The sequence below is a fragment of the Acinonyx jubatus genome, chromosome C1 (assembly GCF_027475565.1).
Source record: "Acinonyx jubatus isolate Ajub_Pintada_27869175 chromosome C1, VMU_Ajub_asm_v1.0, whole genome shotgun sequence".
In the NCBI taxonomy this organism is placed as follows: Eukaryota; Metazoa; Chordata; class Mammalia; order Carnivora; family Felidae; genus Acinonyx; species Acinonyx jubatus.
In genome coordinates, this window is record NC_069381.1 from 157,624,823 (window position 1) to 157,650,949 (window position 26,127).

The 26,127-nt window shown below is 38.7% G+C and overlaps 1 long non-coding RNA gene across 2 annotated transcripts in view; it reads left to right on the top strand.

Moving 5' to 3' along the window:
* Window positions 1-26,127, top strand: part of LOC106987881 (uncharacterized) — a 79,265-nt gene that overhangs the window by 37,215 nt on the left and 15,923 nt on the right. The gene's annotated exons all lie outside the window — the stretch shown is intronic.

Sequence of the window (26,127 nt, forward strand, 5' to 3'; positions counted from 1 at the left end):
CTGTAGTTCTCCTTTTTTAGTGGGGTCTTTTGTCTGGCTTTGGAATCAAGGTAACACTGGTCTCACAGAATAAGTTTGGAAGTTTTCCATCCATTTCTATTTTTTGGAACAGTTTCAAAAGAATAGGTGTTAACTGTTCTTTAAACGTTTGGTAGAATTCCCCTCGAAAGCCATCTGGCCCTGGACTCTTGTTTGTTGGAGATTTTTGATTACTGATTCAATTTTTTTACTGGTTATGGGTCTGGTCAAATTTTCTATTTCTTCCTGCTTCAGTTTTGGTAGTTAATATGTTTCTAGGAATTTGTTCATTTCTTCCAGATTGCCCAATTTGTTGGCATATAATTGCTCATAATATTCTCTTAATACTGTTTTTATTTCTGTCGTGTTGGTTTGTTCTCTCCTCTTTCGTTCATGTTTTTATTTATTTGGGTCCTTTCCTTTTTCTTTTTGATCAATCTGGCTAGGGGTTTATCAATTTTTGTTAATTCTTTCAAAGGACAAACTCCTGGTTTCACTGCTTTTTTTTATATATATATAATTGATTTTTGTTCTAGTCTTTATTTCCGTTCTTCTGCTGGATGTGGGCTTTATGTGCTGTTCTTTTTACAGCTCTTTTAGGTGTAAGGTTAGGTTGTGTATTTGAGACCTTTGTTCCTTCTTTAGGAAGGCCTACATTGCTATATACTTCTCTCTTATGACTGCCTTTGCTGCATCCCAGAGGTTTTGGACTGTCGGGTTTTCATTTTCGTTAGCTTCCATGTATTTTTTAATCTCCTCTTTAATTTCTTGTTTAGCTCATTCATTCTTTAGTAGGATGTTCTTTAATCTCTAAGTATTCATGTCTTTCCAATTTTTTTCTTGTGGTTGATTTTGAGTTTCATAGCGTTGTGGTCTAAAAATATGCAAGGTATGATCTCAATCTTTTTATACTTGTTGAGGGCTGATTTGTGTCCCAGTATGTGATCTGTTCTGGAGAATGTTCCACGTGCACTTGAGAAGAAAGTGTATTCTGCTGCTTTCAGATGAAATATTCTGAATGTATCTGTTAAGTCCATCCAGTCTAGTGTGTCATTCAAAGCTGTTGTTTCCTTGTTGATTTTCTGCCTACATGATCTGTCCATTGCTGTAAGTGGGGAGTTGAAGCCTCCTACTATTATGGTATTATTATCAATGAGTTTATTTATGTTTGTGATTAACTGATTTATAGATTTGGGTTTTTCACTTTGGGGGAGTACATATTCACAATTGTTAGATCTTCGTGGACAGGCCCCTTAATTATGTTATAATGCCCTTCTTGATCTTTTGCTACAGACTTTATTTTAAAATCTAGTTTGTCTGAAAAGAGGTTAGAGTGGAAGAGAGCCAAAGCATAAGAGACTCTTAAAAACTGAGAACAAACTGAGGGTTGATGGGGGGTGGGAGGGAGTGGAGGGTGGGTGATGGGTATTGAGGAGGGCACCTTTTGGGATGAGCACTGGGTGTTGTATGGAAACCAATTTGACAATAAACTTCATATATTGAAAAAAATAAAATAAAATCTAGTTTGTCTGATAGAAATATGGCTACTCCAGTTTTCTTTTGATGGCCATTGGCATGATAGATTGTTCTCCATTCCTTTACTTTCAATCTGCAGCTGTTTTTAGGTCTAAGATGAGTCTCTTGTAAGCAGAATATAGATGGGTCTTATTTTCTTATCCATTCTGATATCCTATGTCTTTTGATTAGAGCATTTAGTCCATTTACATTTAGAGTAAGTACTGAAAGATATGAATTTAGTGCCATTGTGTTGCCTGTAGAGTTGGTGGTTATGGTGATGTTTTTTGGTCCTGTCTAATATTTGTTGCCTTTGGTCTTTTTTGTTTTGTTTCATCTTTTCTCCACTCAGAGAGTCCCCCTTAAAATTTGTTGCAGGCTGGTTTAGTGGTCACAAACTCCTTTAGTTTTTGTTTGTCTGGGAAACTCTTTATCTGTCCTTCTATTTTGAATGACAGCCTTGCTGGATAAAGAATTCTTGGCTGCATATTTTTCTGATTCAGCACATTGAATATATCCTGCCACTAATTTCTGGCCTGCCAAATTTCTGTGGATTGGTCTGTGAACCTGATCATCCTCCCTTATAGGTTGAGGACTTTTTTCCCTTGCTGCTTTCATAATTCTTTCCTTGTCTGTGTATTTTGTGAATTTGACTGTGATATGCCTTAGTGATGGTCAGTTTTTGTTGAATCTAATGGGAATTCTTTGTGCTTCTTGGATTTTGATATCTGTGTCCTTCCCCAGATTAGGAAACTTTTCCACTCTAATTCTCACATAAACTTTCTGCCCCTTTTTCTCTCTCTTCATTTTCTGGGACTACTACGATTCAGATGTTATTCCTTTTTAATAAGTCACTGCCTTCTCTAAGTCATGTATCATGATCTTTTGCCTTTGTTTTCCTCTTTGTTTCCCGTTTCATTATTCTCCATAATTTTATCTTATGTATCACTGATTCGTGGCTCTGCTTTGTCTATCCTTGCCGTAGTGGCAGCCATTCAAGATTGCATCTCAATTATAGCATTTTTAATTTTGGCCTGAGTATATTTTATTTCTTTTATCTCTGCAGAAAAGGATTCTCTGGTGTCTTCTATGCTTTTTTTCAACCCCAGCTAGTATTATTATTCTCATGGTTCTATATTCTGGTTCAATCATATTACTTGTATCTGTGATGATTAAGTCCCTGGCTGTCATTTCTTCCTGCTCTTTATTTTTGGGTGAATTCTTTTGTTAACAATAAAAAATTGGGGCGCCTGGGTGGCTCAGTCAGTTGAGCGTCCGACTTCGGCTCAGATCATGATCTCGCGGTCTGTGGGTTCGAGCCCCGCATAGGGCTCTGTGCTGACAGCTCAGAGCCTGGAGCCTGTTTCAGATTCTGTGTGTCTCCCTCTTCTCTGACCCTCCCCTGTTCATGCTCTCTCTCTGTCTCAAAAATAAATAAATGTTAAAACAAATTTTTAAAAAATAAAAAAATTAAAAAATACAATAAAAAATTAAAATAAAAAATTAAAAACAAGACAAAAAATCAAATAAAAGAAGCTAGATCCTAGGTGTGTTTCAGTCTGCTTGTTGAAAGATGCTTGATGGAATAGAATAAAATAGAGAAAAAAAGGAAAGGAAAGGGAAAAAAGGTAAGAAAAATTAAAACTAAAATAATATATAATAAAATAAAGAAAATGAAATAGAAAAGTAAATTTTAAAAAATAGGGTAAAGAGATCATTTCTCTTTCTGTATCCAAGAAAGAGAAATAAAAATGAAAACAATATAAGCAAAAACAGAAGAAAAGAAAACAAATACGTGAACCAGCAAACAGAATGAAACCCGGATGAAGTTACCAGTTTCCCCTAGAACTGAAACTATGAAGCACTCTATAGTCCATACACTAAACAGGTGGAGTGACTTGTGCTGGTCTTCTGGGGGATGTGCTAGGAGGGCACAGTTGGGCGGGGGTTGGTGTTTTATGGCTCTGTTCTCCACTTGGTGGCGCTGCTTACTTACTGAGGTGGATCAATGTATGTGTGCACATGCGCATGGGTGGGAGAGGTGGAAATGGCTTCACCCAGCTCCCTAGTCTCTGGTGCAGGAACTTTGCATCAAGCACCCTTCCTTTGTCGCAGGCCTTTGTCCACTCACTTCCTCCACCCTATCCATGTCTGCCTGCCAGGCATCACCTCCCTCCAGCGTTTCATCTGAGATGGGGTTGTGTTTCAAAACCTCACACTTCAAGACCCCCGCAGCTTGGACCTGTGCTGACTGTGGTGGACGGTCTCACTGAGCAATGCCCGGGTGCCAGCTTGCCCCAGAAATGTTTGTGCAGTTGCACAATAACAGAGTTTCAGAGATTATGGCAAATCACGACACACAGCCGGCACCAAGTTTCACCACACTCTGGCATCTTTGTCCCAATACTAGCAAACTGTGCCTGCTCTGTGGGGTTCACTGGGACCTTTGCCTGTGGGGAGGCCATATGACCCCTACCAAATGCACTCCAACAGGGGAAATGCTTCTCCCCGTGTGGCACGTGGACCCCTCAGACCGTGCTGCCTGCTCCTCAGGATTTGCCCTACTTCCTCCCCAGAACACTGCCAGGCGCTGAGCTCCAAAACTTCAGACTCTGTGCTTACTGTTTGTAGAATCCTGGTGGTATTGAAACCCTCTCCTTTCTCCCTGTCTTGTTCAGTCCTCTGCAAGTGTTTTCACTCTTTATCTCTCTCTCTCCAGCTATTTTGGGGGAGGAGTGCTTTTCTTGCATGATCCTGATGTGCCGCACTCTCCTTTTCCTTTTTTTCTCTCTGTCCTCTCTCCATGAAAATGGCTCTCTACCTTCCATGGCCTTTCTCTCTCCCAGATCACCTTTCTGCACTGTGTACCTGCTGAGTTCAGTGGCTCAAGTTATGCAGATTGTTGCATTAATCCTCAGATCAGTTTCCTAGGTGTTCAAATTTTTTAGTGCTGATCTTGCTGTGTTTCAGGGACAAGACACGCTCTGGGTCTCCATGCTTCTCCACCATCTTAACTCAGCCTTTTTTTTTTTCCTCATGAGCCAATTTCTTAAAATCAAACTGTGTGTGTGTGTGTGTGTGTGTATACACAACACAGAGGAAACACAACTATCACTTACTTACAAAAAGACACATTGTAAAGAGATATATGAAAAAAAAAGAATACAGATCTAGTATTAAATTAGAAGATGCTAGAAACCAAGAGTTGTCATCTGTTCTGCTGAATTTTAAAGACAGATGGTTTTTTAAAATCCTAAAGTTGCTGGAGCACCTGGGTGGCTTAGTCAGTTGAGCATCCAACTTCATCTCAGATCATTATCTCGTGGTTTGTGAGTTTGACGCCCACGTCAGGCTCTGTGCTGACCGCTCGAAGCCTGGAGCCTGCTTTGGATTCTGTGCCTCCCTCTCTCTCTCTGCCCCTCCCCCACTTACACTCTGTCTCTGTCTCTCTCTCTCAAAATTAAATAAACATTAAAATTGTTTTTTAAAAAATAAAATCCTAAAATGGCTACTTGAGCCTGGTCAGTGTTCTACATCCTGATTTTTCTTTACACTGTCTGTGCCCTATGGAAAGTCTCCATTCTGCCCCACACAATTTGAGCCAGCTTAAGCAAAAGGGGAAATTTGTTCACTCCCACAGAAGTGCTGGAGCATTGACAAAATGGTCTGCAACCTGGACTCATACTTCCTGGTCTTGTCTCTAATTTCCATGCAAATATGCCTTATTCTCTTCTACTCTAGATTGAATTTCTCCATGTTTTGGAGGAACATGGCTTCTGGCAGTTCTAGGCTTTCATCTTTCCACCTCCCCCACTTTAGAGCATGGGTCAGCAAACTTTCTGTAAAGGACCAGATAGTAAATACTGTAGACTTTGCAAGTAGTGGTCTCTGGTGTCTCTCATGTGGTCTCTGTTGCAACTTGCTCAATTCTGCCACCGTAGCATGGAAGTGGCCATAGATAATACACAAATAAACAAGTAAGTTTCTGTTCCAATAAAAACTTTGTTTATAAAAATGAAACAGTTCCAATAAAACTTTGTTTACAAAAACAGGCAACAGATGAAATGGAATATTTGCAAAGCATGTATCTTGTAAGTAACTCATATCCAAAATATATTTTAAAAAATTCTCGGGGCGCCTGGGTGGCTCGGTCGGTTAAGCGTCCGACTTCGGCTCAGGTCATGATCTCACAGTCCGTGAGTTCAAGCCCCGCGTCGGGCTCTGTGCTGACTGCTCAGAGCCTGGAGCCTGTTTCCGATTCTGTGTCTCCCTCTCTCTCTGCCCCTCCCCTGTTCATGCTCTGTCTCTCTCTGTCTCAAAAATAAATTAAAAATGTTAAAAAAATTAAAAAAAATTATCTAAACTCAACAGGAAGAAAACAAGTGATTCAATTAGAAAATTGGTGAAAGACTTGAATAGACACTTTCCCAGAGAAGATATATAGGTGGTAACTAAGCACATGAAAAATGTTCAAAATTTCTAGTCATGGAGAAATGCAAATTAAAACAATAAGATACAATTACAAACCTATTGTAATGATTAAAATAGAAATACTGACAGTACTGATCACTTGCAAGTATGCAAAGAAGCTGGATACTTCATGCGTTTCTGATGAGAATGTAAAATGGTACAGCCACTCTGGAAATTAATCTGACCATTTCTTAAAAAGTTCAATGTATACTTGACATATGATCTAGCAATTGCACTCTTGAGTATTTATCCTAGAAAATGAAAACTTTTTACACAAGAACTGTACATGAATGTTTATTTGCAATAACCACAACAACTTGAATGTCCTTCAAAAGGTGAATGGTTAAACAATATGTGGTATATCCATATGATGGAATACTACTTAGCTATAAAAATGAACAGACTGTTGATACACACAACAAATTGAATGGCTCTCAAAGGTATTATGCTGAGTGAAAAGGCCCAGTTTCAAAGGTTATGTGTTACTTGCTTGATCCTACTTATATAACATTCTTGAAATGACAAATTATAGAGATTGATCGAGAAGAGATTAGTGGTTGCCAGGTTTGGAGAAGGAAGTGGGGAGTATGTTACTATAAAGGGGTAGCAAGAAGGAGTTCCTTTGTGGTGATCGAATAGTTCTGCATCTTGATTGGGATGGTGGTTATATTATTCTGTACATTGCTAAAATCCATAGAACTATTCACAAAGACATAAGAAGAAAGTGAACCGCTGGTGAAATCTGAGTAAGGTCTAAAGTCTAGTCAATAGTATTTTGCCAGTGTCAATTTCATGGTATTAATAATGTATGATAATTACATAAGATGTCAGTGGGTGCAGCTTGGTGATGGGTATTGGGATCTCCTACTATTTTTGTAATTTCCTGTGAGTTTATAATTATTTCAGAAAACAACAGCAAAATAGACAATAGGCTGAATTTAGCCAGGACCTCGTTTGCTGATTCCCCTTCTTTGGAGAAAAGAGCTTCTTTCTTCCATTTCCATTTCAAAAACATCCCAGACAAAGACTCTGATTGTCCTGGGTTGGGTCATGTGCATCTCCCTAGGATCAATCACTGTGGATAAAAAAGCAAGCTCATACAATTACATGTTGGAACTGGTATGGCATGGGGGAGCGTTGTTCCCCCAAAGACAGGATGCAGGGTAGACAAAAGCATATATATCCACTATAATGGGTATCTTAAAAGTCTCAAAGTTAGGAAGTACAGATGGGCCTCATGCAGAATGAGAAACAGGAACCCCAAAACCATTAGGAACTGAAGAAGCTATGTTCTTCATGGAGCCAAATGGTCTCTTGTCTCTACTTTTTTGTTTTTTTAATTTTTATTTATTTATTTATTTATTTATTTGGAGAGAGAGATAGAGCATGAGCAAGGGAGGGGCAGAGAGAGAGGGAGACAAAGAATCCTAAGCAGGCTCCGGGTTGTTAGCTCAGAGCCCAATGCACTGCTTGAACTCACGAGCCATGAGATCACAACCTAAGCTGAAATAAAGAGTTCAACACTTAACCAACTGAGCTACAAGGCATCCCTCTTGTCTCTACTCTTCTCTGTGCATCTGTTTCATCCTTCACTTATTCTGCAGTTTGGGTTTCTCTGCTTTTTTGTGGGGGCTAAATGTGGTTGCTTGGCTTTCTCTGCTTTTCTGTGGGGGCTAAATGTGGTTACCCCACAGCCACTGTGTTCATATATTTTCCCAATTAAAATGATTATACTATTATTACACTTGGATTTTACATTATGTTGAAGAATACTAAAAGATAGTAACCTTTTGCCTTTCAGTAGAAAGTGTGAAATTTGTATTATTAATTTTTTAAGTTTATTTATTTTGAGAGAGAGTACACAAGCAAGGGAGGGGCAGAGAGAAAGAGAGACAGAATCCCAAGCAGACTCCATGCCATCAGCGCAGAGCCTGATGTGGGGCTCGAACTCACAAACAATGAGCTTATGACCTGAGCTGAGATCAGGTGTCGGAGGCTTAAACAACTGCGCCACCCAGACATCCCCCTGTATTACTAGTTATAGGTAAGTTTTATCTTTATGGTGCTATACTTCTAGCCTAGCATAATAAGCTATGTGTATTATTTTAAAATGTCCAGCAATATGTAACATTTGGAATTGATTTAAAACAAAACATGGCCTCTAATGAGAGTCTGTATACATAATTACAGTTAAAAAGTTTAGTAAATGAAGAACACTTTGAAAAAGTACACTGAGAAAAACTATCATCTCTTAGTATGTGATAAAAATTTCTGGAAAGATCTCTAACGCCAAGTGTTATCCTTTAGTTTAATAATAATTAAATTAAACAAAGAAAAAAAGAAACAAACAAAAAGCCAGATTCTGAAATACAGAGAACTGGTGGTTGCCAGAGGGGAGGTAAGTGGGAGAAGGGGTGAAATAGGTGAAGGAGATTAAGAGTACACTTAGCATGAAGAGTGCTAAGTAATGTACAGAATTGTCAAATCATTATATTGTATACCTGAAATTAATATAACACTGTATGTTACTTATACTGGAATTTTAAAAAGAAATAAAAATTAAAACAATATTAAATTTTAAAAGATCTGAATCGTATGGGGAGGTGGGGGAGAGGGGAAAATGGGTGATGGGCATTGAGGAGCGTACTTGTTAAGATGAACACTGGGTGTTGTATGTAAGCAATCAACCATGAGAAACTACCCCAAAAACCAAGAGCACACTTTACACACTCTATGTTAGCCAATTTGACAATAAATTATATTTTTTAAAAAAAGATTTGAATCGTTTCAAAGTTTCCTTAGACTTACAAATAAAAATTCAGTAAATATGAATTTCAGATAAATAATGAGTAATTTTTCAGTGTAAGTATGTACTAAATATTTTATGGGACATACTTACCCTAAAAAGTGTTTATTGCTTATCTAAAATTCAAATTTAACTGGGCATCCTGTGTTTTACCTTGTCACCCTAATCCTAGACCTTAAATTTCATTTATTCATTCACTCATTTATTTTTCTGCCCATCCATCCATCCATCCATCCACCCATCCATCCATAGATTTGTTAAAAGAGATAGTAATTGGTCACCTGCTATGTGGTCAGACACTCTGCTAGGTACAAGGGACACAGCAATGAGAAAATCCAGAAAAGATTCCTGCTCTCATGGGACTTTCAACCTCTCTATCTGGGGAGAGTGACCATAATCACATAATTACCAAGGTAGCTATATAATTGCTAGGTGACTTAAGTGTGTGGAAGGAAAGGAGAGCACATTATAAAGGACGAGAGGTTGGTGACAGCTTCCTTCCCTAAGGAAGTGGTGCTTGAAATGAAAGCTGAAGACTGGGCTGGATTTAACTGAGTGGTGGGAAGAGTATTAAAGATGGATGCTTCTTGTCTATGTTGAGATTAGTGACTATAGAGTTGGATTGAATGATTTGTTGGCATCCTCTTTGGCAGAGTTGGAGAAAAACATGAGTAATGGCACCCTCTCACCTCCTCAGTCATTCTGGCTCCTATTAACATTCCCAGGCTTGCTTTGTGACCATAACGGCACACTTCCCATGAGGAGTAGTACCACAGTTACCACAGTTACCATAGGTGAACCCTTCTTCAGATGTCAATATAAGGAAGCATGGGCATCAGACGATACAACTTATGATTCCAGTCCTGAAAAGACATTACTGGTCTTATGTCACTTCACTTATCGAAGATGAAACTTCTCCATATTAACCATGAATAACTCATGGAATTGGTTTCTAAGTCAGGAGACTGAATCCTGGCATTTATTCTGCTTGTAGCTACTTAGGTGAGTGTGAACATGCCATTTAGACTCAATTTCCTTAGCTATCTAATGGGATTCACACCAGGAATTCAGCCTACTTCATTGGATTGTGAGGATTAAAATAACATGGAACCTTATATCTGAAAAATGAGTTTTACTGTTCTTATAGTGTTAGTCATACCAAAATAGTTACTACTATTGTTTTTGGTGTGGAAAACTTCTATACAATATTCAACAGATATACAATATTCAAAAATATGTCCCCTAAAGTTATACTAGGTATACTGAAACTTAAACACTTAAGTGTGACATGAATAAGTGCCTTTACAGCTTTTTCATCTGTTTAATGAGAATAATCATATAGTATTTTCTAGTATTCCACCAATGTGGAAGTTGAGAGGGTTAATGTGCTTAGAGCTCCTTGAAAGTTGATTGCTCCCTAAACACAAACATAAATCTCAGTTATTACTACTATCATTATAGCTGATATTTCTTTTTTTTAACACACTAACTTCCCTCCACTGAACAAACTGCTCAATTGTTGGAGGACTCGTCTCATCATTTCTCTCTTCTCGATGTGTCTCGTTGCTGTTGAACTAAACAATTCTTTAGCTCCCAGGGTGCTTATTTAATAAATGATGCTGTACATTTCCCAAAGAAAGACTTTCAATTTTCCTCTTGTGTGATGGTTGTGATCAAGCTCCAACACCCTGCGGTCTTGTTCAATGAGAATGTACACTGGGAACGAACTCACTACCTTGATTGTTGTACTTAAACTGTTAAGTTATATTAACTGCAGAAGTACCTGATGCTTTTCTTCTTCTCTTGACAATTTTCTTCTCCACTTGCCCCCAAACTTGGAAAAAACGGTTAATTGCTATGTACTTTTTAGTTAATTTTCTCTAATTTTTACAAGATGCTATGAAAGTTATCAGCATTTCATGTATCTCTTAAAATGGCATGTGCGTGTGCATGTGCATGCACACACGTGCACATGCACACACACACACACACACACACACACACACACACACAATACATTCTGGCTAGAACTTGAGTGGAAATAATAGTTGATAGACCTGAATGGTAGAGTCATGGAGCTGTCAGAGATATTGAGATAAAGTTCAAATTCTTCATTTTACAGAAGAAGAAACTAAGGCTCAGAGTGTTTAAAAGATGTAGCCAAAGATCACGTGACAAAGGCAGCACAAAAATATAGACCTCCAGAGGACCATATCCAGCCCACCACTACCTGTTTGTGGAAATAAAGTTTTATTGCAACACAACCACACCCATTTGTTTTATTTCCTGTGGCTGCATTAGTGCTACACAGTCAGAGTTGTTTATGTTGTTTTTGTTTTGTTTGTTTCAAATTTTATTTACTTATTTTTAAATTGAGGTATAATTGGGGCGCCTGGGTGGCTCAGTCGGTTGAGCGTCCAGCTTTGGCTCAGGTCATGATCTCACGGTTCATGGGTTTGAGCCCCGCGTCGGGCTCTGTGCTGACAGCTCAGAGCCTGGAGCCTGCTTCATATTCTGTGTCTCCCTCTCTCTCTGCCCCTTCCCTGCTCATGCTGTGTCTCTCTCTGTCTCAAAAATAAATAAACATTAAACAAAAAAATAAAAAAAAAAGAAACAGCAATTTAAAAAATAAATAAATAAATAAATTGAGGCATAATTGACATACAACATTAATTTCAGGTGTACAACATGATGATTCAATATTTGTACGTATTGCAAAATGATCAGAGTAGTTTCAACAGAGACCATATGGCTTACAGAACCTAAAATATTTACTAGGCCTTCAGAGTCCTCTGCCTTTAGCTGGCAGAAGGGGAGGAGGCATGAAGTGTACGTGAAGTGGGGCCTGGGGAGTTAGTTAGAGGGCAGCCAGGCCTGGAGTGACACACATTATTTCTACTCACATTGCATTGGCAGGCATTAGTAATATGGTCCCACTTAGATGCAAGGAGGGTTGGGAGATGTAGTCCTGAGCAGCTGATTCCCAGTGCAAATTCTACACTAAGTAAGTGGGATCATGACTTTTGATGGACAGTTAGCTGTCTATGGCACAGGTAATCAGGACCTGTTTGTCTATTGTAGTATAGTAGACACATTTGGCAGGTATATGCTCAGCAAATGGTCCCCATCTCTGAGAACTGTAGCCTCCCAGAGGTGAGCCCCTTTGGCCATGTCTTTACTATCTACCACCACCACTTGTCATAGATCATTATTTTTTTTAATGTTTATTTATTTATTTTGAGAGAGAGAGACAGTGTGAGCAGGGGAGGGGCAGACAGAGAGGGAGAGAGAGAATCCCAAGCAGGCTTCTCACTGTCAGCGCAGAGCCCAACACAGGGCTTGAACTCACAAACTCATGACCTGAGCAGAGATCAAGAGTAGGATGCTTAACCAACTGAGCCACCCACGTGTATACACATACATAATTTAACAATTTAATAATTGAATTATATGTGTGTACACATACACATCACATCTTCTTTATCCATTCATCTATTGATAAACATGGGTTGCTTTCATATCTTGGCTCTTATAAATAACACTACAATACACATAGGGGTGCATAGACCTGTTCAATGTTTTTATTTTCTTTGGGTAAATACCCAGTAATGAAATTACTGGATCATATGGTAAAACTATTTAACTTTTGGAGGAACCTCCATACTGTTTTTCATGGTGGCTGCACCAGTTTGCATTCCTACCAACAGTGCAAGAAGTTTCCTTTTTCTCCACATCTTCACCAACATGTGTTGTTTCTTTTTTTTTTTTTTTTTAAGCCATCCAGACAGGTGTGAGGTGATATCTCATTGTGGTTTTGATCAAATATTTCATTTTAAAGACAAAGAGAAATGAGTCTCAAGAGAGATTTTCCTTAATAGTGATTGTATATATGACCTTAGAGTCTTTAAACTATGCGTTCCATTCTAGATCATCTAAATCTTTCAAAGGAAGGCAGAGCTAAGGGATACAGGGATATAACCTAGGATCCAGAATTTCCTAAATTCTTGAACTTTTCAGCAAAATGAGCCAATAAATTCTCTTTATCACTTGAGTTAGTTTGAACAGTATCTCTATCCCTTTTAATTCTGAGAGTTACATGCTCTACCAACTGAGCCAGCCAGGTGCCCCCATGTTGTTGCAGTTGTTGAAGAAGGTCTGAATTTTTTTTTGCCTGAGCTCAAAGAAAATAAATAAATCTATTCTTTTTTAAATAAGGAAATACATAAAATAAAGAAACCAGGTGTTAAATTGTATTATCTGTACTGGTTTCATGGGATAGCTTGAGCATGGAAGTAGCCAGATTAAAGAATTCTGTATTTTCAAATTACTTCCATTTGTCTTCCCCAACCAGTCCCAATTTTTCAGATTAAGAACTGAGATATAGACATCCATAGTACTATTAGAAATAAAACTGGTATTTTGGGGGTGCCTGGGTGGCTCAGTCAGTTGGGAGTCCAACTCTTGATTTTGGCTCAGGTCAAGTTCTCAGGGTTTTCGGATCAAGCCCTGCATCAAGCTCCACCCTGAGCATGGAGACTGCTTAAGATCCTCTCTTTCTCTCTCTCTCTCTCTCTCTCTCTCTCTCTGCCCCTCTCCCTCGTTCATGCTCTCTCTCAAATGAAAAAGAAAGAAAGAAAGGGAAAGAAAGAAAGAAAGAAAACAGGTATTTTAACATTAATAAATTCCTGGATACTATATTTCTAAGACTAAATCCCCTTTCTTATAATTTATTAAATTTCTCTCCCAGGACAAAAGCCTCAACAATACAGAGGGATGATTTCAGCATATTTGCTTATTCATACTCAGATGTAAACATTGAACCCCATGCCTGAAAAGCCATTTGAATGGCTGAGTTGACATTTGCCCTTCCTTTCCCTTTCTCTGAATTTTCCAAAGTACTCACATTTCTGAATGTAGAGTCTGTAATCTTTGTTCAAGCAGCAGACCTTCTATAGCCAAGTTTCCCGAACATTTGAGAGCCAAGCTCCACGATAGTTTATATCCAGTTTCATGAGAATATCTATTTCTGGATTGGGAATGGACTCACATATACACCTAAGCACAGTCTTCTAAACCATGTGGTGTTCAAGCATGACATTCTTACTCCACCAACCCCCACATCAAATTAATTCATTGCTTTGGGTTGAATTCCAGACAATTCCATCAATAGGCAGTTCTAAATCTCTTCACATTAACAACTAGTTTTGGGTGTTGAGGTGAATTTCCTAGTAAAATTTAACACCTGAAAAATGTGTTAGACAAAAATTTTTAAATCTTTTAGATGCATTTGTCTTGTTTTGTATCCAAACCCTCAATCTCAATATTATTAAAAGTGAATTTTCTTGGGGCACTTGGTGGCTCAGTTGGTTAAGCAACCAACTCTTGATTTTGGCTCAGGTTGTGATCTTGTGGTCATCACATCGAGCCTAGTAGGGCTCCACACTGAAGGCAGAGCCTGCTTGGGACTCTCTCACTGTCTCTGCCCCTCCCCTGCTCACAGGCACACACACTCTGTCTCAAGATAAATAAACATTTTTAAAAAGTGAATTTTATTAACCCAATGATAACAAATAGGCTTTTCATTCCAGTCAAACCATGACCATTTGAATATAGTCAATAACTGTAATATATGAGGAACTTCAGTGGTTGTCCCCAACCCTCTTCTTCATGCCTCTTCTTCATGCCTCATTTATACATTTACCAGGCTTTCCTTTGACCTTCAAAAATGAAAGCTTTTTGTGTTAGCTCCTGTAACATTTAAATTAAACACTGTAGAGTTCGTTTGTTTATTTTAGTTTGGGGTTTGTCTGATTTTGGAATCTCAATTGTCTTTATGTCTCTTTAAGCCTTAGGCTACTAGAATCCATGATCAAGTTTGGTTAGGATTCTTGGTGCTGGGGTTTGGGCGGAGTCATTTGTGCCAAGTGTTTCTGCAGTTCTCACGGGTCAAATGCCATTCAATAGACTTTTGTAAGCTTCCCAGTAGAGTTGGAAACACGTGTTGCTTGATATCAGACTCGGTTCCTTCAGCCTTTAATTGGACTATGGCTTTCATTACCTCTTGCTAACCTTTTGGAGTGTCTTCATGAAACTTCTCTTTGTCTCCATGTCTTGTTCCTATTCCTCAGATCACAGGTTAAACCTTTCTCCAGACTGTGAAAGACTCAAGGACTTACCCATGTATGACCCTGATCTTCATCCATCCCTATGTCATATGGAGAGCAACAAAGGGAATGAAATAAAATCTGAAACCAAGAGTTGGAAGGCGGATTTTCTAGAAAGACAGTAACACCTTTAAGAATTTGTCTCTTTAACGTTAAGGTCTGAGCTAAGTTTTTCTTTTCCCCGAGATTGATCTTGTTGAAATGACCTGGGACTTAACTCTCTCCTCCAAAAATTGTGAGATGAGTAATCAGGATGATATCCAACGAGAATTTCAATTTAAATGTTGTTTCTAACACTTACTGGCTCTTGCAGCAAGGAGAAGAATGTTATGTATGTTCTTTTAAAAGCTACGTTTTAGAAATTGCATCTTTTGATACGTGTTCTTGGTTGCTGTTACTGACTAGGATGACCTATTTGCCAGTTCTAGAAGATGACAGCTGTTTCCTGGGCTGAGACTACTCTATAAGCTTATGGGGGAGAAAAGGAAAAAAATATTAAAAATAATTAAGTTGAGGTAGGCTTGTAAAACAATGAATTAAAAATCCAAAGGGAGCAGAGAATATAATAATTTCTCTGCCATGACAGTTTCTCTTTGTTATAAATGTCCTTATTTTTAACATGAGTTTCCAGGGTGCTAAACCAATTAAACTGAGGCTCTGCTTAAATATTCTCTCTTAAGGCCTATTTTAAAACATAAAGTGAAGTTGACTTGAAATTAACCTTTCTGAAATAAATAGTTCTGACTTTTTGCTAGGGAATGGAAGAGTTAGCTACTGTCAAACACGCGTTTTCTCACAAAATGTACAATTACAGTTCTTCAAAATCTGAACAGAGAAGATAAAGGCAACTTGGTTTCAAAAGCATAAAAGTTCATAGTTTAAGGTGGCTTTCCATTGATTTTTAAGGGGAATTTAGTATTTTCATCATCTGCCCTTTAGGTATATTTATTTCTTTGGTGTCAAATCTTTGTTGATTTTCTGTCATTAAAATTTAAAATTCAACTACATGAGCCCAGGGGTGACCAATCTGAGCCACTTATGGTTCTTCAAAGCTTGTCTAATCTTGTATGTATATTTTGAAAATTTTGGACTTGCTTCTACTGCTTAAAAATGCCATTACTAATTATATGACACTATGAATGTAAATAATACATTCTTTGAACGGCTGAAAATGACATTGCAAGACAGAGACACATGAGGGCACTGTAATCAACCCCAGCAGTCTGAGAGGTGTTTTTATAACAACCTTAGTGAGGGTGGTGGGAAGAGATGGGCAGCAGGGAGGCAGGGTGGGCTTTTATCAATGGCATGGATAAATTCTGACTTCTAAACTCAGCCAACACTTGCATTAGCTTTTTTTCCCCCAGTTAAATAATGGCTTCTGGGTTTTTTTTTTTCTTTTTCAGTTATTTATGTATTTATTTATTATAGTTAGCGTGTAATATTTTATTAATTTCAGGTGCACAACATAGTGATTTGACAATTATATACATTATGAAATGCTCACCATAATGTCTATCTACCATCTGTCATCATACAAAGTTATTAAATATTATTCACTACATTCTCTATGATATACTTTTTATCTCCATGACTTATTTGTTTTATAACTAAAAGTTTGTACCTTTTAATCTCTTTCACATAGTTCACATACCCATCAATCACTTCCCCTCTGGCAACCACTAGTTTGTTTTCTGTATTTATGAGTCTGTTTCTCCTTTTGTTGTTGTCTGTTCGTTTGTTTTTTGCGTATAAGTGAAATCATATGGTATTTGACTTTCTCTGACTGACTTATTTCACTTAGCATTAGCTTCTTTTTTTAATACCAACCTCATATATTATTTTAAAAAGTACTGCTTTGATGATATTTGCACTCTTAAGAGCAAAAATTGGAAAAGAAGCAGAAATGGTGATTATTTATAATACAAAGCAGATTAACAGCAGTGATTGTGAACGGTCAGCAACCGAGTGTATTGGCTAACTTAGAAAACACTGACCTGGAATCAAAAGTGGGCACTATTAGACTTACCAGGAAGGAACCGGGGAACCCACTAAGAAACCTCTCCTCTCATCCAAAATTGCAGTTCTGTGAGCGTCTGCATTGGTGCTGGAAAAACTGCTGAGGGCAGAAGCAGAAAGTAGGGCACTCGCCCAAGTAGTCTCTGGTTCTTGGTGTTTGTTTATGGGTTTGTTGGATGGTATTTCCCAGTAGTGGTCTTTTGCACCAGGATCTGTAGAGCTTTCATGTTACACTCACCTGGTTTGTAGTGTTTGAGCGTGTGGACTACAGATTGTAGTTCTACTCACCTGGATTGCAGACTGTAGTGTCTGAGAGCCTCCAGGCAGCCCAGCTGCTACATTTGAACTGTGCCCTTTGTCCAGGGCCTGAACAGTGTTCCCTTTGGTTCCCTCCCGCTCTTGTGCCGGGAGGTGAGACCACACTGCAGTGTGCTGAGAACCGTAGGAAATGAATGTTGGCGACCACAACTGAGGGCCACGTCACCGACCCTTACTTTATGGTAACTACAGCAGTTATTTGTGAACTGTTCACAAGTAGCTGAGGCTTTTGCTAATGGAACAGACATTTTCTGCCTTCAGGGTGAGTTGGTGAGGTGGGACATTACCAAAACAACAGTTTGTCACAGAATTCTACATGGGTTTTAGGTATATGTTTGTTCTTGCCAAATGCATTTAAGCTTTACACAATTTTATTGGACCTAAATTTTAAAAATGAGTCTTGTCTTAGGCTCCAATTATCTTTACAATTAAAGTTGGTTACATTTTTTTCACTAATCATTCATCTACATTTCCAGATACTATTTTCACCTAGTCTGAGAACCAGAGTTTCTGGAAAAACTGGAAGAGCACCCAAAAATGGCTTTATGAAATTTAAAAAGAAAAAAAAATTTTTCATTGAAAAAACAATTTTTTTCTTGCAGTCTTTAAAAGTATATGACTGAGTGAATTAACTTTGAAGGCAGCCGAGTGCAAACCCAGAGGTCAATTTTCCCTTTATATCCAAGTAGATTTTTATGCTTTGTCTGCATAAAATAAGAGTATTTTGTCCATTATGAGTTTGTTAATGGGTCAATTGCTGATAATTTAATAAAGTAGTTCAAAGGGAAAATATTCCAGACCATTTTAAGATTAGCCCATATTAGAAGCAGCCCTCGTGGCCATTGATAAATGAATGGGTAAAGGAGATGGGATATATATACAATGGAATATTATTCAGCCATAAAAAAGAATGAGATCTCACCTTTTGCAACAACATGGATGGATCTAGAAAGTATAATAAGCCAATCAGAGAAAGACAAATACTATATAATTTCACTCATATATGGAATTTAAAAAACAAAACAAATGAAGGGAAAAAAAGAGAAACCAAAACACAGACTCTTTTTTTAAAAATGTTCTTATTTATTTTTCAGGAAGAGAGAGAGAGAAATCAGGGGAGGGGCAGAGGTAGAGGGGGACAGAGGATCAGAAGCAGGCTCTGTGCTGACAGCAGCGAGCCCCATGCAGGGCTTGAACCCACCAACTGTGAGATCATGGCCTGAGTTGAAGTCAGATGCTTAACTGAGCCACCCAGGTGCCCCCCAAATAGACTCTTAAATATAGAGAACAAACAGAAGGAAGGAGAGAGATGGGCAAAATAGCTGAAGGGGATTAAGAGTCACTTATCTTGATGAGCACTAATGTTGAATCGCTATATTGTACACTTGAAAATAATATAACACCGTGTTAATAACTACAATGGAATTAAAATTTAAAAGAAGAAAAGTAAGACTGGCCCATGTTACATAGTGTTTAAAGGTGGTCAAAAGGAATTGGTTTACAGAACATTTGGATTTTAGTTGTAAGCCAGTCACATACACAATTGTCTATACCCTTTTGTGTGACTCACATAGTAATAATACAGACTCCACTGGGCAGATATTTCAGGTCAGTGCTGATTTAAATTTCCTACATTCCTAGGCCTTCCTTTTATACTCATTGAATTAGAATCTCTAGAGATTAGACCTAGAATTCACATTTTCAAAACACTCCCTATACCAGCTGGAGAATGGGTGGAGAAAAACCGCATAGTACCCCCTGGATTGTCCCCTGGCTGCCAGCCCTCTGTACTGCCCCTCCCAAAGTGAAGGGACTACTGAAGCCTATCTTTGTGCATCAGAAGATGGAAGTTCAGAGGTGTTAGGAAAACCACACAGTAAGAGAAGGACCAGGATTCATTTGCAACCAATCAGTGCCAAGGCCAGGCTCTCCCCACTCTCTTACAGGATGAGAAGAGGTTGCAGAAGAAAGCTAGAGGCAGGGGACACCTGGGTGCCTCAGTTGGTTAAGCCTCCCACTTCAGATCAGTCATGATCTCGAGGTTCGCGAGTTGGAGCCCTACATCAGTCTCTCTAATGTCAGCGTGGAGCATGCTTCAGATCCTCTGTCCCCTTCTCTACCTGCTGCTCCCACATTTGCTCTCTCTCTCCTTCTCTCTCTCAAAAATAAAATAAACATTAAGAAGAAAACAAAAAGAAAAGAAAAGAAAAGAAAAGAAAAGAAAAGAACATTAAGAAGCAATGGCCTGGAGTCCCATGAGACTCCTGACCCCTTGACAATGACCTTCTGCCTCATCTGTTTCTGAGAATTTCCAGAGGGATATTTTCCAGTTGCTTCCAAACCACTCTGCAAGCTTTAGTCGCCCATAGTGTCCCCTCTGTTTCCAGTCCCTGTTTGCTAGTCTGTGCCATCCCATAGATGCTTGGGGAACCAGTGTACTCACCAAGGCTGCAGTGCTCAGGGACCAAAGGGGCTGCTTCCATGCAAAGGTGAAAGAGCAACCCCTATCCAAACCCTCCTACCTGGGCACCATATCTCCAAAAGTCTCAGGAACGGCTGTTAGTACCAGGTTCTTGGTCTCTGAGCGTGGTGGCCTGTGCCTTGCTCAGGAAGTCTCTGTGCCAGCACTAAATCTTGCACCAAGAAGCTCCAAACACCGCCATTACACTAAGGACATTTTATTTTTAAGAAGAAAAATTATCAATTAAAAATATATACATCATCCACATTTATTTTTTAAGTTTGTTTGTTTGTTTGTTTAGGGAGGGAGAGAGAGATAGGGAAGGCACACATATGAGCAGGGGAAGGGGCAGAGAGAGAGAGAGAGAGGAGACAGAGAATCCCAAGCAGACTCCACGTGCTGTCAGTGCAAAGCCCAGTGTGGGGCTCGAACTCACAAACTGTGAGACCTGAGCTGAAATCAACAGTCAGACACTTAGCCGGCTGAGCCACCCAGGCACCCCATCACTCAGGTTTCTTTTTTTTTTTTTTTTAATGTTTATTTATATTGAGAGAGAGAGAGAGAGAGAGAGAGAGAGAGAAAGTGCCTGTGTGTGTGTGTGTGTGTGTGTGTGTGTGTGTGTGTGATTCAGGGATGGGGGAGGGAGAGGGAGATTCCCAAGCAGGCTCTACACCCAGTGCAGAGGTCCCATGACCTCAAGATCACGACCTGAGCTGATATCAAGAGTCAGATGCTTAACCGACTGAGCCGCCCAGATGCCCCCACATTTCTATTTTATTCTCCAGAAATTTTAATCTCCAAAATGGCTGAAATGTAAAAGTACACTTTAAAGGACCACAGTGACCAGCAGAAAGCAAATGAGAGGAATTGACCTACTGGAGATTTTTATCCTAGAATCAGTTATGAATTGAGAACTTTGCCCTGCAGAATCTTCGTCTCCTCCGGCACCTTTTCTCTTGCCTTTTCCATTGGCTATCCTTGCTCTTTCACCTCTCTGCATATCAAACACCGGACAAAAACACCTGGAAACAGCTCCAGTCACCCACCTATGCCCTGTTGCTAGCTCAGGATTCCAGGGATAGCTCCGTAAAGGCTGGAACACCTGTCTTATATGTGTTTTTATATATGATTGATATTATATATAAAATACATTAAAATATAAAATTATATATATATTTAAAGTATATTTAGTGATAATTTAGTTATCAGTGAAAATACTTGACTGATAAGTGGTCAAACCTGGCTTCTGATCTCAGCTACATGTGTGTTATAGCATGGCCAAGTTTCCTAATTCAGTCTCCATTTCCAGATGTAGAGATAGTGGTAATTCCCATCTCCTAGTATTGTTGAGAAGATGAAATGAGAAATTACTCATAGACATCTTAGTACAATGTCTTCTAAATCCTCAGTCAGCATTAGTTGCTTCTTTATGTTTGTGAATAAAGTAGAGCTGTAATATCTCTGACTCTGACAATGGCTCCAGAAGTGGAGGAATCAAGAGCGAGGGTTCTGCACCCGGATCAAGTGGTGGCTGATGTGGAGCCCAGATCTTTGCTCAGTGTGGCAAGGGGGTTGCTGGGTAGAACTTTGCAAATATCTGGGAAGGAATGATGAGTGCATTTGGTTGAAAGGACAGATGTTTGAAGATTGTGAGCTCAGCAAAATGATCTGCCTAGATAGGAGAATTCAATATAAAATCAAGTACTTCTGAGACATTTGCTAAAGAGGGTGAAATGTAAAGTTCTGGCAAATGCCTACAGTTTTGAAAAAACAGAAATATCTGGAAATGAAGAATTAAAATGTTCCCTAATGCATATAATAAAAATATTAATTGGCATAATTTTATGGAATCAATTTAAAATATATATAGTTCAGGGGGCCTAGGTGGCTCTCAGTCAGTTGAATGTCTGACTTCCGCTCAGGTCATGATCTGGCAGCTTGTGGATTCGAGCCCCACATTGGGCTCTGTGATAATGGCGTGGAGCCTGCTTGGGATTCTCTGTCTCCCTCTTTTTCTGCCCCTCCCCTAATCTCTCTCAAAAATAAATAAACATTAGAATAAGCATAAAATAGAATAAAATAAAATATAAAGATAGGTCATGTTTCCCTTTAAAGATATTAATGGTTGAGTGATATACTGTGAAAATCTAAGAAGTGTTGAATAATTTGTCAGCAATTAAAGTCACTCTCACTGTTTCTTGGACATCTTACAAGACCCTTAGTGGGCCTTGAGGAGGCTGAGATCGCCATCAGAAATAATGCCCCTTACCCATTTAGCCCATCCCCCTTCCCACAAGCCCTCCAGTGACCCTCAGTTTGTTCTCCGTTTTTATGAGTCTCTTATGTTTTGCCCCCCTCCCTGTTTTTATATTATATTTGAATCTTTAATGCAAACTGAAATTGAAATATGGGGTATGGTGCAGGGTATGGAGTCCAATTTCTCTCTTTCTTTTTTTTTTTTCATATGGGTATCCAATTTTCCATTACCATGAATGGACTAACTTTCCTTTTCTGAGTGGTATGCAATACCAGTTCTGTGCTAGAGCAAGTTTCCACATATGTATGGGTCAGCCTCTGGGCTTTACATTCTGTTTACCCCTACACCATATATCCATGTTCTTGACAAAAATTGTCCTGTAAATTTTCATCCTTATAGTGCCTGTGTCTACCCTTTGGTATCAAGGCTATATTTGATTCACAAAATGAATTAGGTTGTGTTCTCTGGTTTTCTGTTCTCTAGAAGAGTTTGTTTAAGACTGGAAATCTCTTCTTTGAATGCTCGTCCCATTTGTTTCTGCGCTTTTTAATTTGATTCCTTTCATTCTACCTCCCTGTCCTTTCCTACCCCTCTTCCTCCTCTCTCTCTCTATTTGTTCCCTCTTGCTCCACCCACTTTCTTTTTCCTTAAAGAGCTTCTTGGACTTACAAGCATCAAGGAAATTGGATTGAAGCCCAAGTATTAAGATATTTTAACTGATGTTTTTAACATTTCCAAATATAACATTGCTTTGTGTTCAGTGTGACCAATTAGTACTGCCTGGATGTGAAAAAAAAAATCTTGTAGTCATTTAAAATAATACTGATTGTTAAATGAGAATTTCAATCCTCTGTTCATAACTACTTATTTTGAAATATTTTTGAAGCCAATTCAGTCACATTCATAACATGGTAATTCTAGACCTCTCTGCCTGTGACACTCAACAATGAAGGGAAACAATTCAGTTATGTAAAGAACACATCAAAATTTCATGAGGGCAAGAGACTTTTCACAAATAAGCTATGATGATTTTCCAGGTTTTTCTATGAACATTTAGTTCTATGCTTTATATTTCATAGACATATATCTTCTCCTCTCCTTTCAGTTAGCACAAATGCAATTTTCTTGATGGATCATTATTTCTGAATGGTAACGATTACTTTAATTCTCTGTAAGAAAAATCTGGGACCCTTTCTCCTTTTATTTAGTTGAAATGTAAATATTTTAAAACCCTCCATATCAATTTGATTTCTTTTTTTTTTCTAGTAACTTTGTGGCTAAGTACCAAATGCTCTTACAAAAATGCAAATCTCTTATTCAAAATATAATTAAATTATAACATATGCAGTTTATAAGCAATTATAGTCACATAATGTGTGTAATTTGGATTTTTTTTGTAAAAAGGCTATAAATGCACAGCTACCACATTAGAAAAAGAAACATTGTATTTATTTTTTGGAAATAAGGTACACTATAGCAACAATACTATTTCTGGGTAAGAATGTAAAGTAGGTCTCTCTGAAAGAATACCAATTAAGCTTCCCTCTTTAGGAATTCTGCAGGGGTCCTGCCAGTTAATTAGGTCATTTTATGCTGATAACAGACACCAACCTCAGAATCTGGAAAAGCTCTATGGCCACATATAATGATTGTTAAGATTGTCAGTGTCTATTTTGTATCACTTCTTGTGAGCAGTCCTTCCCCCCAAAACCTTAACTGAATAGGAATATTCAAAAGCAGATTTCTGAGTTTTCATAGATGTAACCAGTAGACACTGTGATGAGTTACCCAAATCCCCATTTAGGAAGAAGGACTTCGTATTAGTTTTCCAGGAATGAGCAAAATAAATAAATAAATAGCCATAAGCTGGATGGTTTAAAACATCATAAACTCATTTCCTCCCAGTTATGGGGATCAGAAATCTGAAATCCAAATGAGGCAGAACCTCACTCCTTCCGAAGACTCTAGGATAAAATCCTTTCTTGTTTTGTCTAGCATCTTATGGCTCCAGGTGTTCCTTGGCTTGTGGTTACATAACTCTAATCTCTGCCTCTGTGTTCACCAGGCCTTCTTCCCTGTGTCTCTGTGTCTTCTCTTCTGTCTCTTATAAGGACACTTGTAATGGACTTAGAGGCCATTCAAGTCAAGATGATCTCTTCTTGAGATCTTCAACTTAGTTGCATCTGCAAAGACTTTTTTCAAATGAGGTCACAATCACAGGTTTCTGGAGTTAGGATGTGGACATATCTATCTTTCTGGTGATCACTATTCAATCTGCTGCAGACTTATTTCTCCAACTATGGGTGGGGCTATCAGAAGGCAGTCTCTGCTGTCAGCCCTCTTTGGGGATTGCCTCTTTGGGGGAATGCTTTGTCTAAGGCTTCCTTCCATGGGAAGCCCATAGAAAAGTGGATATAAAGTGGACCAAAGTGATCAAAGGGGATACAGAGGCCAGGCCTCCTTGACCCAACGTGGAGCATCCTGCAAAACCACTCCAGTTCTGTGGCTAACATTAACAACTCAGACAACAACAGATGTTGGCGAGGATGCAGAGAAAGAGGAACTCTTTTGCATTGCTGGTGGGAGTGCAAACTGGTACAGCCACTCGAGAAAACAGTATGGAGTTTCCTCAAAAAATTAAAAATAGAACTACCCTATGACCCAGCAATTGCACTACTAGGTATTTATCCAAAGGATACAGGAGTGCTGATTTGAAGGGGCACATGCACCCCAAAGTTTATAGCAGCACTATCAACAATAGCCAAAGTATGGAAAGAGACCACGTGTCCATCGACTGATGAATGGATAAAGAAGATGCGGTATATATATACAATGGAATATTACTTGGTGATCAACAAGAATGAAATCTTACCATTTGCAACAATATGGATGGAACTAGAGTGTATTATGCTAAGTGAAATAAGTCAGAGAAAGACAAATATCACATAATTTCACTCATATGTGGAATTTAAGATAGAAAACAGATGACCATAAGGGAAGGAAAGCAAAAAATAATATAAGAACAGAGAGGGAGACAAACCATAAGAGATTCTTACATACAGAGAACAAACTGAGCATTGCTGGTGGGATTTCCCACCAGCTCTTTCCATACTTTGGGTATGGAAAGCCCCATACATGGGGCTGTTTCCATACTTTGGCTATTGTCAATAATGCTGCTATAAATATTGGGGTGCATGTGCCCCTTCAAATCAGCACTCCTGTATCCTTTGGATAAATACCTAGTAGCGCAATTGCTGAGTCATAGGGTAGTTCTATTTTTAATAGAACTGGTGGGTTTTTGTTGGGGGGGGGGTGGGTTAAATGGGTGACACGCATTAAGGAAGGCACTTGTTGGGATAAGCACTAGGTGTTACATGTAAGTGATGAATTACTAAATTCTATTCCTGAAATCATTATTACACTGTATATCAACTAGCTTGTACTTATAATAATAATAATAATAATAATAATAATAATAATAATAATAAATCACTCCAGTTCTAGAGCCCTGCTGTGGTGAGGTGAGGTCTTCATTTTAGACCGTATTAAAGCTCAACCTGTCTGCCTGATCATCTTCCTCTTCCTCCTCCATCTCCATCTCCTTCGCCTCCTCCTCCTCTTCCCTCCACCCCTTCCCCTCCTACTTCTCTCTTTCTCCTGAGTCTGCTTAACAGGGAACCCAGCCTGAAACACTTTGATGAAAATAATTCATTCATTGATTCACTTATTCATTGATTCACTCATTCAATTTATTTAACCATATAAACAAATATTTATTGGTCACCTACTGTGTGTCAGGTGCTTTCTTTCATAAGTATGTCACAGTGAATATATTTGAATCTTTCTTTGGTAAATCAGGATTTCTCAGTGCGTAAAGCTGACCATCCTGGGGCCTCATTCGTTAGTTGCAGACACTAAGGGCTTAGGAGAAGACCGCACAATTTGACCTGGAACATCTCTTCTGTTTTGAATAAATCCCAACCTGACATTAGCTTCTTTTGCTGTACAAAAGAAGTTTCCTCCTAATAAAGGCACCACAAAGTCCATCAATTGAGTGGCTAATCTAGCAGAGTTTGCCTCCATTGTAGACTTTCTATAC